General features: G+C 35.8%; 1 long non-coding RNA gene across 1 annotated transcript; it reads left to right on the forward strand.

Moving 5' to 3' along the window:
- Positions 1-209: 209 nt before the first annotated feature.
- LOC139077933 (uncharacterized) lies at positions 210-4,894 on the forward strand. The gene is made up of 2 exons (XR_011530609.1): positions 210-3,163; positions 4,549-4,894. It is a non-coding gene; the product is annotated as an uncharacterized lncRNA (long non-coding RNA).
- Positions 4,895-12,882: the final 7,988 nt, after the last annotated feature.

A 12,882-nucleotide genomic window follows, 5' to 3' on the forward strand; every position in this document is an offset into this window, starting at 1 on the left:
AGTGCTGAGAGGGAAAGAAGTATTGTACTCAGAAAGTTAACAAGAATACGTTAAATTTTTGATTTGTGTAAAAAATTTATTAGTATATGTAGAGAAAATATGTATTTTCAAGTGAAAATATAGAAATCAAACTGCAGCGGTTACCTTGAGTGTTATGTCTTTCAGTTTATAAGGCGTTTCTGTGGAATTTGGCACGAAATTTGCATTAATTTTGTCACTAACATGTGACCAAATTCCTCTTACTGTTTGCTCTTGGGCTTCAAACATCTTTTAGTTTCTCCCCTTAAAAATAAAACCTTCAAAATGGCAGTTTTTACTACTGGAGGTCCATTTTAGGAATGCTTCTCCCTGGAGCCTGCGATTTCAGCTTGTCGTTCCTGTTGAAGGAGCCCTGTGTGTGTGTGCGCGCCAACTGCCCTTTGTCAACAATTACAACATTTCCCATAATTTTCTTACCTTTTCAACTTAGTTAATGGTGGGTCTTTTTCGAGTGAGGGCACAATATATTTAACACTGTATGTAGTAAATGCCACTCTTTTTTCTGCCTAGGTTCTGAGTTTATATTCAGCTTTGCACTTGCCAGTCTGGGGACAGAAGTTTGCCTTTTCACAGGGTAGTTCAGTATGCTGAAATTATTGTGTCAGTGGGAAATCATCTTCCCCACTCCTCCCATTTCTATGAGGTGCAATTTTCTATGAATAATTTTAGTTTCTTGCCTCATCTTTTCATTTCCTCCCCAGTGCTTGAGTGAATTATCTGTTTGTAGAGTTTCTAAGGGGATCAGAATATGAAAATTCCAGCCTTCCCGTCCCAGTCTCTTTTCTTAAGCCGGCTGCCCATGGAAAACAAATTGTGTACTATGCTTGCTTCTCCGTGCGCTCCATTTCCTGAATGAACAGCCTCACTTGGGGAGGTTTGAGGTTGTGTAACTCTGCCTGTGGCTGGATGGGTAGATGTAATTTTGCTATTCAGTGTTGAGAAATCCATTTTTGGTGTAAATATAAGACCCATCTTCTGATCTAATTTTTTTGTGGGTGTGATTTTCCTGTATCTCATCTTCCCAACAGTGCAATTTAAGATAACCTACCTGAATTATGAGTTCATTTATTCACTGCTTTCCTTTTTGTGTAGTTTTATTTATTTGTTTTGAGGAAGATTAGCCCTGAACTAACATCTGCTGCCCATCCTCCTCTTTTTACTGAGGAAGACTGGCCCTGAGCTAACATCCATGCCCATCTTCTTCCACTTTATATGTGGGATGCCTGCCACAGCATGGCTTGATAAGCGGTGCCATGTCCGCACCCGGGATCCCAACTGGTGACCCCTGGGCCACTGAACGGAATGTGTGAATTTAAGCGCTGTGCCACCAGGCGGGCCCTGTAGTTTTATTTTTTATCAATATGTATCCATGTATTTTAAATGTTATTTTGTTGTTTTTACTTTGTGAAGTACAACCATGTTCTGTGTAGTCTTTGAATCTTATTATTTCTCTGGATATTATATTGTTAAGATGCTGCCACGATTTTGAATATTGTTGTAGGTTATTTATTTGAATTCGTGTGAAATAATTCCATTCTGTACGTATACCACAGATCTTTTCGTCCACTCATCTATTGATGGACCTTTGGTCCTCTCTCCCTAGCAAATTCTTCTTACTGTAGACAGTGCAGCTGTGGACATTCTCTTCCTTGTTTTCTGGTGTACATATGCGAGAATTTCTCTTGGATGTAGACCTCAGATGAGAATTGGTGGGTTATGAAATATTTACACATTTTTTGATTCTTCCTCTAAATTTTACAGGAAAATTCTGGCAACTCAGTCTCATTCTATGTAGGCTACCATTGAATAAAGTCTTTAATCAACCATTTGTAGCTATTGGAGCCTCCCTTACCTGCTTATGTACGTGGAATCTAGAATTTCTGTTACCTGCATCTTTATAAATTTTATCTGTTTCACCTTATGTTCTGAGCTTCCTGATATCATACCTTTAGAATTCATTTCCAAAGGTTTCAGCCAATATAAATTAACTACCCCTAGCATTGTTTTGATATGCAAGCAATGAATCCAAATTCAAACTTTGTAGTTGTCCCTTTGGGGCATTCTAGTGTCTGCATCTAGTTATGGGTTTGGAATGAGTGACGATGGTTATGATGTTAGGTGAATTGGCATTCTCCTAGAAGCTGACTTTCTCAGGTGAGATCTCCTCAGTGTCTTTAATCAAGGAAGGGCTGCCCTCCTCAGCCAGAGGGACTATTTCTCCAAGGGAAGCTCAGAGAGATGTGGGCATTCAAAGTTCTTATATTTATAAAGATCCACCCAAATTAACCCATTTGAATCCACAGAGTCCCATGACTGCTAATAAATCCATCGCTTGCATGAGAAGTGTGGTAAAGATGTTAATTCATATTATATTTTAATTCTGCCTCTAACAGGACCAAATTATGGGTCTGATTTTTGGCTTTCTCATTGCTATAAGAAAGTAGGCTTATTTTGGGAGTATTTCTGAAAGAGTTTGTTTCAAAAAATTTAAATTCATGAATCTATTATTTTTTTTGTAAAGCCTGTTATTCAGTGGAAGCAGCCATCACACACTGTGGTTATTGTTGTCCTCAATCTCATCATAATTTTCTATAGAAGCAACCACTTAGACATCCAATATTTTGACTTCAGTAGATTCTTCATTCCAGACTGTAAAAGGTTATAACCATGTTTCAGTAGAAATGAAACACTCCTCATGTTCAAGTTTAGCAAATTTACAAGCACTCATAATCTAGTGTTATGTTTATTTCTAGGTCTGAAAAACAATCCTAAATTCTCATTTTTAAATTTTTTTCTGGGACCACTCCTGGTCACACATACTCTACCTGTCAAGTTCAGTCAGGAAAAGAGAAACTAAAGCAGCCCATGCTGTGAGGGCCTGGCCACTTGTGCTCCCATCACACTGCCACAGCCATAACTGACATGGCTTTTTATTTTTTTCCTGCCTCATATCCAAGAAAGTTGCCTCCGTTTGACAAAGACTAAGTACAACTCTGTTGGCAAGAGATATTTGGAAATGTAGTTTTCAGGCATTCAGGCCTTACAGTTCAACAGAGAAGAAAGGAGGGTGAAATGTGGCTGAGTATGTACAGTACCCAAAACCACACAGTAAATAAAAAATCTGGTGAGTCTTAAGAGATTATACTTAATATATATTTTTAACACAAAAAAGTGCCTTATCACTGTACTAAATACAAGATCACAGAATTGTAAACATCTTATTAGATGATGCTCGCCTATAGGCAGTGAGTTCCTCTGATTGATCACAATCTAATAGTTGAGCTGTGGCTCAAATGGTCCTCCTGCTGACATCCCCTCTCTCTATTGACCCCAAGGCCACACATCTGCTTAACTTTAGGCTTAGTCCTTTGAGTGGGCTCTTGGAACCAGGAGCCTAGCTCATGGGACATTTCAGTTAATCTTTGTTGAGAGTTTTTTAAATATATTTTTTCAAAAGTGCTTATCAGAGGATGGCACATAACTTTTAACCAGTAATCAGAAAGCTATCTGATATTCAGATATCAAGGGCTCCTAAAACTCTGGTCTATTCGTTTTTTTAAAATCCAGACTCTGTATTCCTGTTCCTACCCTTAATCCTGCATGGTCATTTTTTCCCAAGTGCTTCCTTAGTATGACTCCCTTTGCAAATATGTATGCTATTCATCTGAATTCAAGAGAATGAACTTAAGAACCATATGTCATCATCTCACCTGTTAAAGTCTGATGATTATGGTCAAATTCAGGCATTCTAGTTCATTCTGGAAACAGAACACCTCTCAGATTCACTCTGAAGTAGACTCAAGTCCTCCATAGGCCCACTCTAAAATAGAAAGAAGGTACGCCAGAAATATCTCAGCCACTCCAGGTTCTGCAACCTAGAAAAATTCAGGTCAAATCTTCAAAACAATTTGAATTCACTGTGTCTCAGCATATGCTCCCTTTTCATGTCATACACTCACCTTTGATGGGCAAGTCCACTCCCCTGTCTTGAAATACAAGACCATACTAAAGACACAAATCTATATCTTCAGCTCATATTTGGATGCTCCAGGCCTAAATTCCTACAGACTTACTGACCAGCAATTATGGATGTCATCAGAGAACTCTAAACCAGGCCTACCCCTCCGCCATTCCTTATCTTGCTTAATGATATCCAAAAAATACTCACTTTAATGCAATTCAGAAATTTAGGGCAAATTTTATCTTTTCTTGCTTCCTATAAGTCTTTTGTGGAGAGTGTCTGAAGGGGAAAACCCCTCTGAAGTGAAGAGAGGATGCAAAACCATGACTAGATGGGAAATGGATGGAGTGAATCGTCAATCCAGAAGACCAGTGGCAAATAGTTCATTTTGGGGGAATCAATCTGGTGACATGGTGGAGTCCTGTATTCCTACAAAAGTCAACAGTAGCATTCTTCATTTTCTAACTCCAGGTTACTTTCCCTGCAGCAGTTTCTTTTTGACTTTCTAATTGTCCTTTTCCATGATCTTTGTTTCACTATTCTACTAGGTCCAGTGGCTGTCACTGTTACCATCTTCTCTGAGCCTGAAATCAAATGTCAGTATCTACCAAAGGAGGAGAAGAATGTAAAAACTGGGAGTTTCCCTGGAGCTGGAAATTAAGGATGTGTATTCCTGCCTTTTGCATTCGTTAGTTGTACAGCCTCTGTGCCATATACAGAATGGTGAGAAGATTCACCTGCGATACCTGAATGTCAGAGGCGTTTCTTTCCATGGTCCGAATGTTTGAACATGTTATTTTGTATCACCTTTTGGTCAATGATATTTGAAGAAGATTCATTGTTTGGCTTATCTTTGTTTGCTGAGATTTGTCACAATTAAATTTTACACAAATATGTCTTTACTGTTTATGGTTTCTTCAGATGACAAAACAGGAAGGAAAATACAAAAATTTCCACATGACTTGTCCATTGTGCCTCATAAGTTGCCCTAGATTGAGCCCTAGAACCAGGCACTTGCATATACCTGACATTGCTAGCCTGCCCCTACTTTACCCTATTTCTTTCCATTTTTGGACTTCAAAGGAATCCTGTTCTTGAGTGAGTGTCAGAGTCCCTTGCATGAGTGTTTCTGAAGATTGACAAGGAAATTTGGTTATTTCTGTGACATATAACTTTTTAAGATAATGACTAGAATTATAACATGCCAGGACATATCAGATTTTTAGGAATTTCATATAATTTTTTTTAATTTTGGAGTTTGTTTTCCTTAAAGATTGGCACCTGAGCTAACAACTGTTGCCAATCTTCTTTTTTTTTTTCGTGATTTTTCTCCCCAAATCCCCCCAGTACATAGTTGTATATTTTTTAGTTGTGGGTCCTTCTAGTTGTGGCATGTGGGATGCCATCTCAGCGTGGCCTGACGAGCAGTGCCATGTCCACACCCAGGATCCAAACCAGTGAAACCCTGGGTTGCCAAAGTGGAGCACGTGAACTTAACCACTTGGCCATGGGACCAGCCCCAAATTTTTAGAAGATTTTTATTAATAACATATGAATACAGAGATATCCATAAAGTAGACTTAGTGTCACTTATTTCACAATGCTTCCTGTTCAGTTTAACATAACAAATAAACCTAATTAATTTAGTATTTCCCTTTTCTTAAGAAGAGAGAACAAATTCTTTGAGAAGTCCCAAGGGCTGCTAGAAAATTTCAAAGTTACTTTCAGGTCAAAAAAGACTTTATTCTGAATTTGAATTTTAAGAACTTTGTCAAAAATTTTAAAATACTTGGTCAAACAATATGATAGGCCACTGTGAAATTATGCTTGGTTATCCATTTAATCAAAGTGACAGTAGAAGATGTTAAAGGGAAACACAGAGAGTTAAACATTTAAAAATATAAAAACCTTAGGTCTCTTAATAGAGAAGCCTCAGCTTTTTTAACATAGGCAATTATTTTGACAAAACATAGAATTTTTGCCTTTTAGGTAGACCTACTCAAAAATAAAGAAAAACCTTTCATAGTCTCTTTATCAAGAGCATACTAAAAGTCCAAGAAAACTCTTTTTAAGAAAGAGAGAAAACCCAATCCTAATTTTGCACCAGTTTATTTTTGATATTAAAACTCATTTACTTAGGGGCTGGCCGAGTGGCGCAGCGGTTAAGTGCACACATTCCACTTTGGTGGCCTGGGGTTCGCCGGTTCAGATCCTGGGTGCGGACATGGCACCACTTGGCACGCCACGCTGTGGTAGGCATCCCACATATAAACTAGAGGAAGATGGGCACGGATGTTAGCTCAGGGCCAGTCTTCCTCAGCCAAAAGAGGAGGACTGGCAGCAGTTAGCTCAGGGCTAATCTTCCTCAAAAAAAAAAAAAAAACAAACCTCATTTACTTAATTAAATTTATTTCAATCTTATCCAACTTGACTATACACAAAACTCTTTTCTTAGGGTTCCTCTTCCACAAACCTCCTATAACTTTCTTTTTTTACGTTCAGAATTTGTCTCATGCCATCCATCCTTCCTAGCCTCTCAGGACAAAGATTACATTCCTTTTTCTTGACAAAGAATGTATCTCCATTCCTCACACATTCCTTTACTGAGAACATACATCTTACTTTCATTGTATACAGAGATGTTTGCCTTATTAATTTTCAGTAGGTTTAATCACATATATTCATTAGAATTCTTAACCCTTAGAAAGATTAATTTATAGTGAAAACTAAGAAGTAAGCAATTATGAACTCTCTTTTATGTTAGCATTCTGTGGATTGTCAGACTTATAAAATACTTTCTAGAAACGTGGACCTTCTCATAGAAAATTTCTCAGCATGGCACAAAATATGTTTATTAATAAACCTAAATATTTTTAAAACTTTTCTTCAATAAGAAGCCAAAATTAGATAAACCTATGTTTAGTAATTAATGTTTAATATTTTCTTATTTGGAAATTACTTAGATACTCAATAAATTTCTACCATTACCTTAATTTAGTAAAACTCTAAGGTTTCAAGTTATCAAAAAGATCTTGCAAGATTTTTGAAAGTACAAGTACCGTAACACATAAATATTGTTAAAATTCACCTAAAAACCTTTTAATTTTACTTACTCCTATTTAGTTTACTTGTTCTCAATAGTTATATTTAGATTACCTAGAAAAACTTCATGAGACTGCAGACAGTCATGCGTCAATTTTGTGCTGCCAAATTTTGTAACAGAGATAACATGAATTTGTACGGGTTTTGGTAAACCTAGGTAGAACAAAAGTTTATATTTAATGCTTACAACTCTAAAGACAACAAACTCAAATTAGCTTTAGTACCAAATATTTTCCTAGATCATATGATCCTGAAAGCTATTTGGGTTAGTTTCTATTATATTTAGAATTAATGTATATAAGTGCTTGCTTTAAGCCAATTAAATAGATATCTTTTAGAAATTATACCATCCAAAGGTAGAGAAATATCACATATATATAGCACACATATATATAGATGCACATACTATATAGCTATTGTTTTAAAATTACTGCCGTGAATCATGTACAGTAATACAAGGCTCACTAGTTATGAAAGAATAGTTTGATCAAAATTTTGTTTATGGTAGATGGAATAAATTAAGATTGACTATTTAGTTGGCTAAGTTTTTTTCCACTAATTTTGTGGGGAAGAAACTGTAGGGGAGGAAATTATATTCCTCTACCCTCCAGATTCTTTTGGCTGGTTTAAGAATTAAATTGACATGAGACAGAATAACAAGCAATCTGGTATTTAATAAGAAGCATTTCTATGGAAACAAAAACAGAAACAAGGTTAATGGTTGGAACAAATTATAAACTAGTTTCTGAGCCCAGTGGATAGTCAGTCAATAAGATTTCTAAATGTCAAAGGTGAAGCATCTTTTGCAGTTTGAAATGTCTCTGACAATGTCATCAGGTGTTCAGGTGAATGTTTTTGAGTGGCTTACACAGCAACAGTCATGAAGATTGTCCAAACATGGGCTATTGTGGTGATCTCTCTTAAGTTTATATCAAGTTGTTCAGTTCCATTTGCAGGGCTTCAGGAAACAGAACGGTTTCATTTCTCAATGATTCCAAATGCAAAGGATAGAAAAAAAACGGAAAACATTATTTTGGAGATTTGTCCTTAGATATTTCAGTAAACTAGAAGAAGTCAGGATCAAGTCCAATTTACAGGTAGAAATACCCCTCAAAGATAATTAACAGAACTAGAATCTAATATCCACAAGTATGTATTATTGTTTCTACTGAAACTTAATTTTTCTCTCTAAAATCACCCTCATTTTTACTAAAGATAGCCAAATTAAGATTAATTGGCTTGCAAAATAAGTCTAGTTTCAATAAATTTGGCCTAATTATTTACATAAGTACAGCAAGAATAGCAATTGATCATATAGTTTCTTTTAAATCTGCTTTGCTGGAATTTTTTATAAGGAACCTCAGATTGAACTTTAAAGGCCTCTCATGGGCAGGAAAGCCAAGCCAAGGACTTTTCATCAGACTCTGCCTGCAATACCTATAGATTTTGGTGAATTCCTCTCTTCTTGAGGTCCCCAAAATATCCTGAGGTTCTTGCACCTGCCAGGAAGTGACCTTCCTTACTCACTTGGCAAGTTTGCTGGGAACCCTGTAAGCAAGGTACCAGGCTGATACTTCCAAGTGGCTTTATTTTTTCTATAAAGTCAACCTTTGTTCCTTAAAGCTGTCTGGTCATATCTGAATCTATGCATGTCTCTCTCAAATATGACCTTCCAGTCAAAGCCTTGGTAATATAACCAATGTTTCCAATTGTGTCCTCCTATAAGGAGAACAGATTCTTACTGAATTTATGCAAGCAACTATAGTGCCATGAAAATAAGACTACTCATTCACTAAGAGTTTCCAAATACTGGAGGGATCAGGTAGGGAGAAAAAGGTAATGTTTCAATTCTGCTTAAAAAGTATAATTTACCAAATTGCTATAAGTCACAGTTAGCTTAAGAGAAAAGAGAAGAAAGTTTTGTTAAATCTGGAAAAACAAAATATTAAAAGAACCAGCAATATTTTACACAAAAAGTCACAAAAGTTATAATCATCCTGATCAGTTCATTCAGTCCCAGGTAATTGATTCTTCGCCTTGATCTTTTGTTAGCAGTTTTCTGAAGCCATCAATTTCACTGTTGGAGTTCTATAATTTCTTGCCCAGTTCAGTTTTATGATCTAAAAGTTTATCAGAAATCTGTTTTCTAGATTGTCATAGTCCTTTCCATGAATCTCTCTGAAGATGAAACATTTGCAAAAGCGTCAGAGGAAACAATAATTGGTTATAAATGACAAAAGACTTAAAATGGCATAAAGATTTGATTACAATGCAATTGAGAACAAAATTTGATGACTTTTGTAACACATTTTAAGATAATTACTAGAATTATACCAGGACATGTCAGATTTTTAGAAATTTTATATAATTTTTGGAACACATTAATAACACTCACTCATGCAGTACAACCTAAAAGGGTTTATAGTCATATATTTGACAATGCTTTTCCCATGCAAATTAACATACCAAATAAGCCTAATTAGTTTAATATCTCCCTCTTTATAAGAAGAGAGAACAAATTCTTTGAGAACTCCCAGGGGTCCACTGGAAATTCTCAAAGTTAATTTTGGGTCAAAAGAAAGACTTAATTTAGGATTTGAATTTTGGGGAAGTTTATCAAAACTATCAAAAGTTTGTAAAACACTTGGTCAAATAGGATCATAGGTCACTGTGAAATAATGCTTAGCTATCCATTTAACCAAAGTGACAACAGAAGATAATAAACGCAAACAGAGAGTTAAACAGTTAAACAAAACCCTTAGTTGTCCTAATATAGAGACCTCATCTTCTTGAACATAGGAAATTATTTTGACACAACATAGAATTTCTACCTTTTAGGTAGACCTACTCAAACATAGAGAAAAATCTTTCATAACCTCTTCATCAAAAGCAGACTAAAAGTTGAACAAAATTATCCTTTTTAAGAGAGAGAAAAGCAAATTCTAAGTTTTCACTAGCTCACTTTTCATATTAAAACTTATTTGCTTAATTAAAATCATTTTGATCTTAACCAACTTAACAATGCACAAAACCTTTTCTCAGGGTTCCTCTTCCACAAAACTATAACTTTCTTTTTTACATTCAGAATTTGTCCTTTCTTCTTTCCCATAACCAGTTTTACTTTAGGACAAATTTACATTCTTAACAAAACAAACAAACAAAAATATCTCCATTCCTTATACCTTTTTTACTCAAAACATACATCTTACTTTCCTTGTACGCAGAGATGTTTCCCTGATTAATTTTCAGTAGCATTAATCACATACATTAAATAGAATTTTTAACCCTTAGAAACCTTGATTTTTAGTGGAAACTAAGAAGTAAGTAATCATGAACTTTTATATTAGCATTTTGTGGCCTGGCATATTTGTAAATATTTTTCATAATTTCTAGAAACATGTGTTACCTCACAGTACAGTCTTTTAATCAAGGACAACACATATTTACTAATAGACACAAACATTTTTTAGTTTCTCTGAAATAAGAAGCCCAAAGTAGATAGAGCTGTATTTAGTAATTAATGTCTAATATTTTATCTTATTTGGAAATGATCTAGATACTCAATGAATTTTTCATCATTTAATTTAATCTAGCAAAACTTCAAAGTTTCAAGTTACCAAAGAGATTTTTTGAAAGCTATTTTAAATACACATGCCATAAAATATAATTGTTGCTAAAAGTTTATCTATAAACTCTTATCTTACTTACATCTATCTAAATCATTTGTTCCCAACAAGTATGTTTAGAGTACCCATGAAAACTTCATGAAACATTACACAAAATTAGCTATCATTCTAAGTTATTTTTGCCGACAAATTTTGTAACAGTGATAAAAGAGCTTATTTGACTAATAAACCCAGGTAGAATAAAGGCTGCGTGTCTGCATCATATCTGACGCTAATAACTCAGAGAATATGCCTATTTCAATCAATCCAACAAACTTAAATAAGATTTTGTTTATCAAAGATTATTTTATATCACCTTTACTTGAAAAACATTTGGGTTAGTCTCTATTATATTTAGAAATAACTTATGTAAGTGCTTACTTTAAAGCAATTGAATAGACCTCTTAATTTTGGCCATAGCATCCAGAGGGAGAAAAATATCTCACATTTACAATATATACATATAGACATACATGGACACACAGGCAGAGACAGAGACCTTCTAGTTTTCACTAAACTTTTGGTATGAATCAGGTACAAGAGAAAACTCACCAGTTTATAGAGAACAGTTGGATCCAAATTTTGTTTTATCAATTGGAAAGAGTTAAGTTCACCTGCTAAATCTTTTTACTAATATTTGTGGAGAGAATATTGAAGATCTTTTTTTGGTCAAATTTCCAAATATTTCCTCTCCCTTTTTGTAAGACAAAGATAGTTGCTGTAAATTTCTCAAATACTTGGGTTGTAGCCTGATTGATATCAAAAGGCTGATCAATTCATCCAACTACATTTTCTTTAATTTCCTTCTTTATATCAGGGAGATTTTTAACTAAGAGGTAAATCAAAATATTTTTATGTTCTACAACTTCAGGACAATGTACCACACCTTTACAAAGTCTGCACAAGGCGTTGAACAAAGGGCCTCTTTCTGAGAGCACAGATCAACCCTACACCAATTCACCCTGGTGGAGGAGTTCCATTATCTTTTCTATTAGCCCCCTATATTAGCCTTTAGTTTCCGTCTCAGGTTGTGTGGACTCAGGCAACTCTATTGACTTCCTCCAGCATGTTTAATTATCAGTGCCTGAAGGGCAGATGTATATGCCCTCTGTTGTACCATATCAGGCTGGGGGAATGTTCCCCAGTGACACACAATATCCATCCCCACAACAGAATCAGACAAAAGAGATGCAGTCATTTCACGTAAAGCCATTTAAATATACCAGTGCAACTGTGGGCCCTCCAGGACCAGTTCAACTGACACCATCTCTGATCACAGAAAATCTGTGAAGTCAGGTAGCCAGGGCATGAGCAGAAGAAGAAATTGTGACCTGAAATGACCTCGGAACTAAAGATCCTCCTCCCCACAGAACCCAAGGTCACAGACATGACTGGAACTTTAAAGCCGGACTCTTATCAGAAGCCAGGTGTGCCTCATTCAGCAAGATCTTGTGTTAAAATTCCTTCCCCACCCTGTCATAAATGTTTAAAACCTTACCATAAAAGCTTCAAGCCCACCAATCAAAACCTGTCCCACAAGCGTTTTCTTGCACCAGCTGGTTCTCCCTAACCTCTTAAATTTCACCTGAAATCCTCACACGCCCCCTGTCTCCCTGTAGATTGACCTTGCAGAATAAAAGCTGATTTCTCCCCCAAAGGTTGATGCCATAAGTAATTGCCTTGTTTATGCACATCAGGCAGAGAACCCCACTTTTGTGTGGTAACACCAATTCTTCTACAACATTTTATCTTAAGTCCATCAACTCTTACATCTCTAATCATAGCTTCCATTAGGACTTCAATAAGTCTTATTCTTATAATACTGGGTAGCGGAAGTGTTCCCAGCCAGATATAACATTTATTTCCAAAAACACTCAGGCAAAGCTGACATAGCCTCTTCATATAATACTAGCTCAAAATTCCAACCTTTATAAACCTATCAGCCCTTACATCTAGCATTTTTTTCAATTTAATTGTAGCCTGAGTCAGGATCCCACCAAAGGGTTTTGGGACCACAGTTTGTGGGGTTCCTGCATCAAGAAGTCCCATCTTCTGGTCATTTTACTCATTCCTGTGCAAGAGGATTTGAGGGACCTTTGCCCTTTTGTCAGTTTT

Source organism: Equus przewalskii, chromosome 20 (assembly GCF_037783145.1).
Source record: "Equus przewalskii isolate Varuska chromosome 20, EquPr2, whole genome shotgun sequence".
Classification (NCBI taxonomy): domain Eukaryota; kingdom Metazoa; phylum Chordata; class Mammalia; order Perissodactyla; family Equidae; genus Equus; species Equus przewalskii.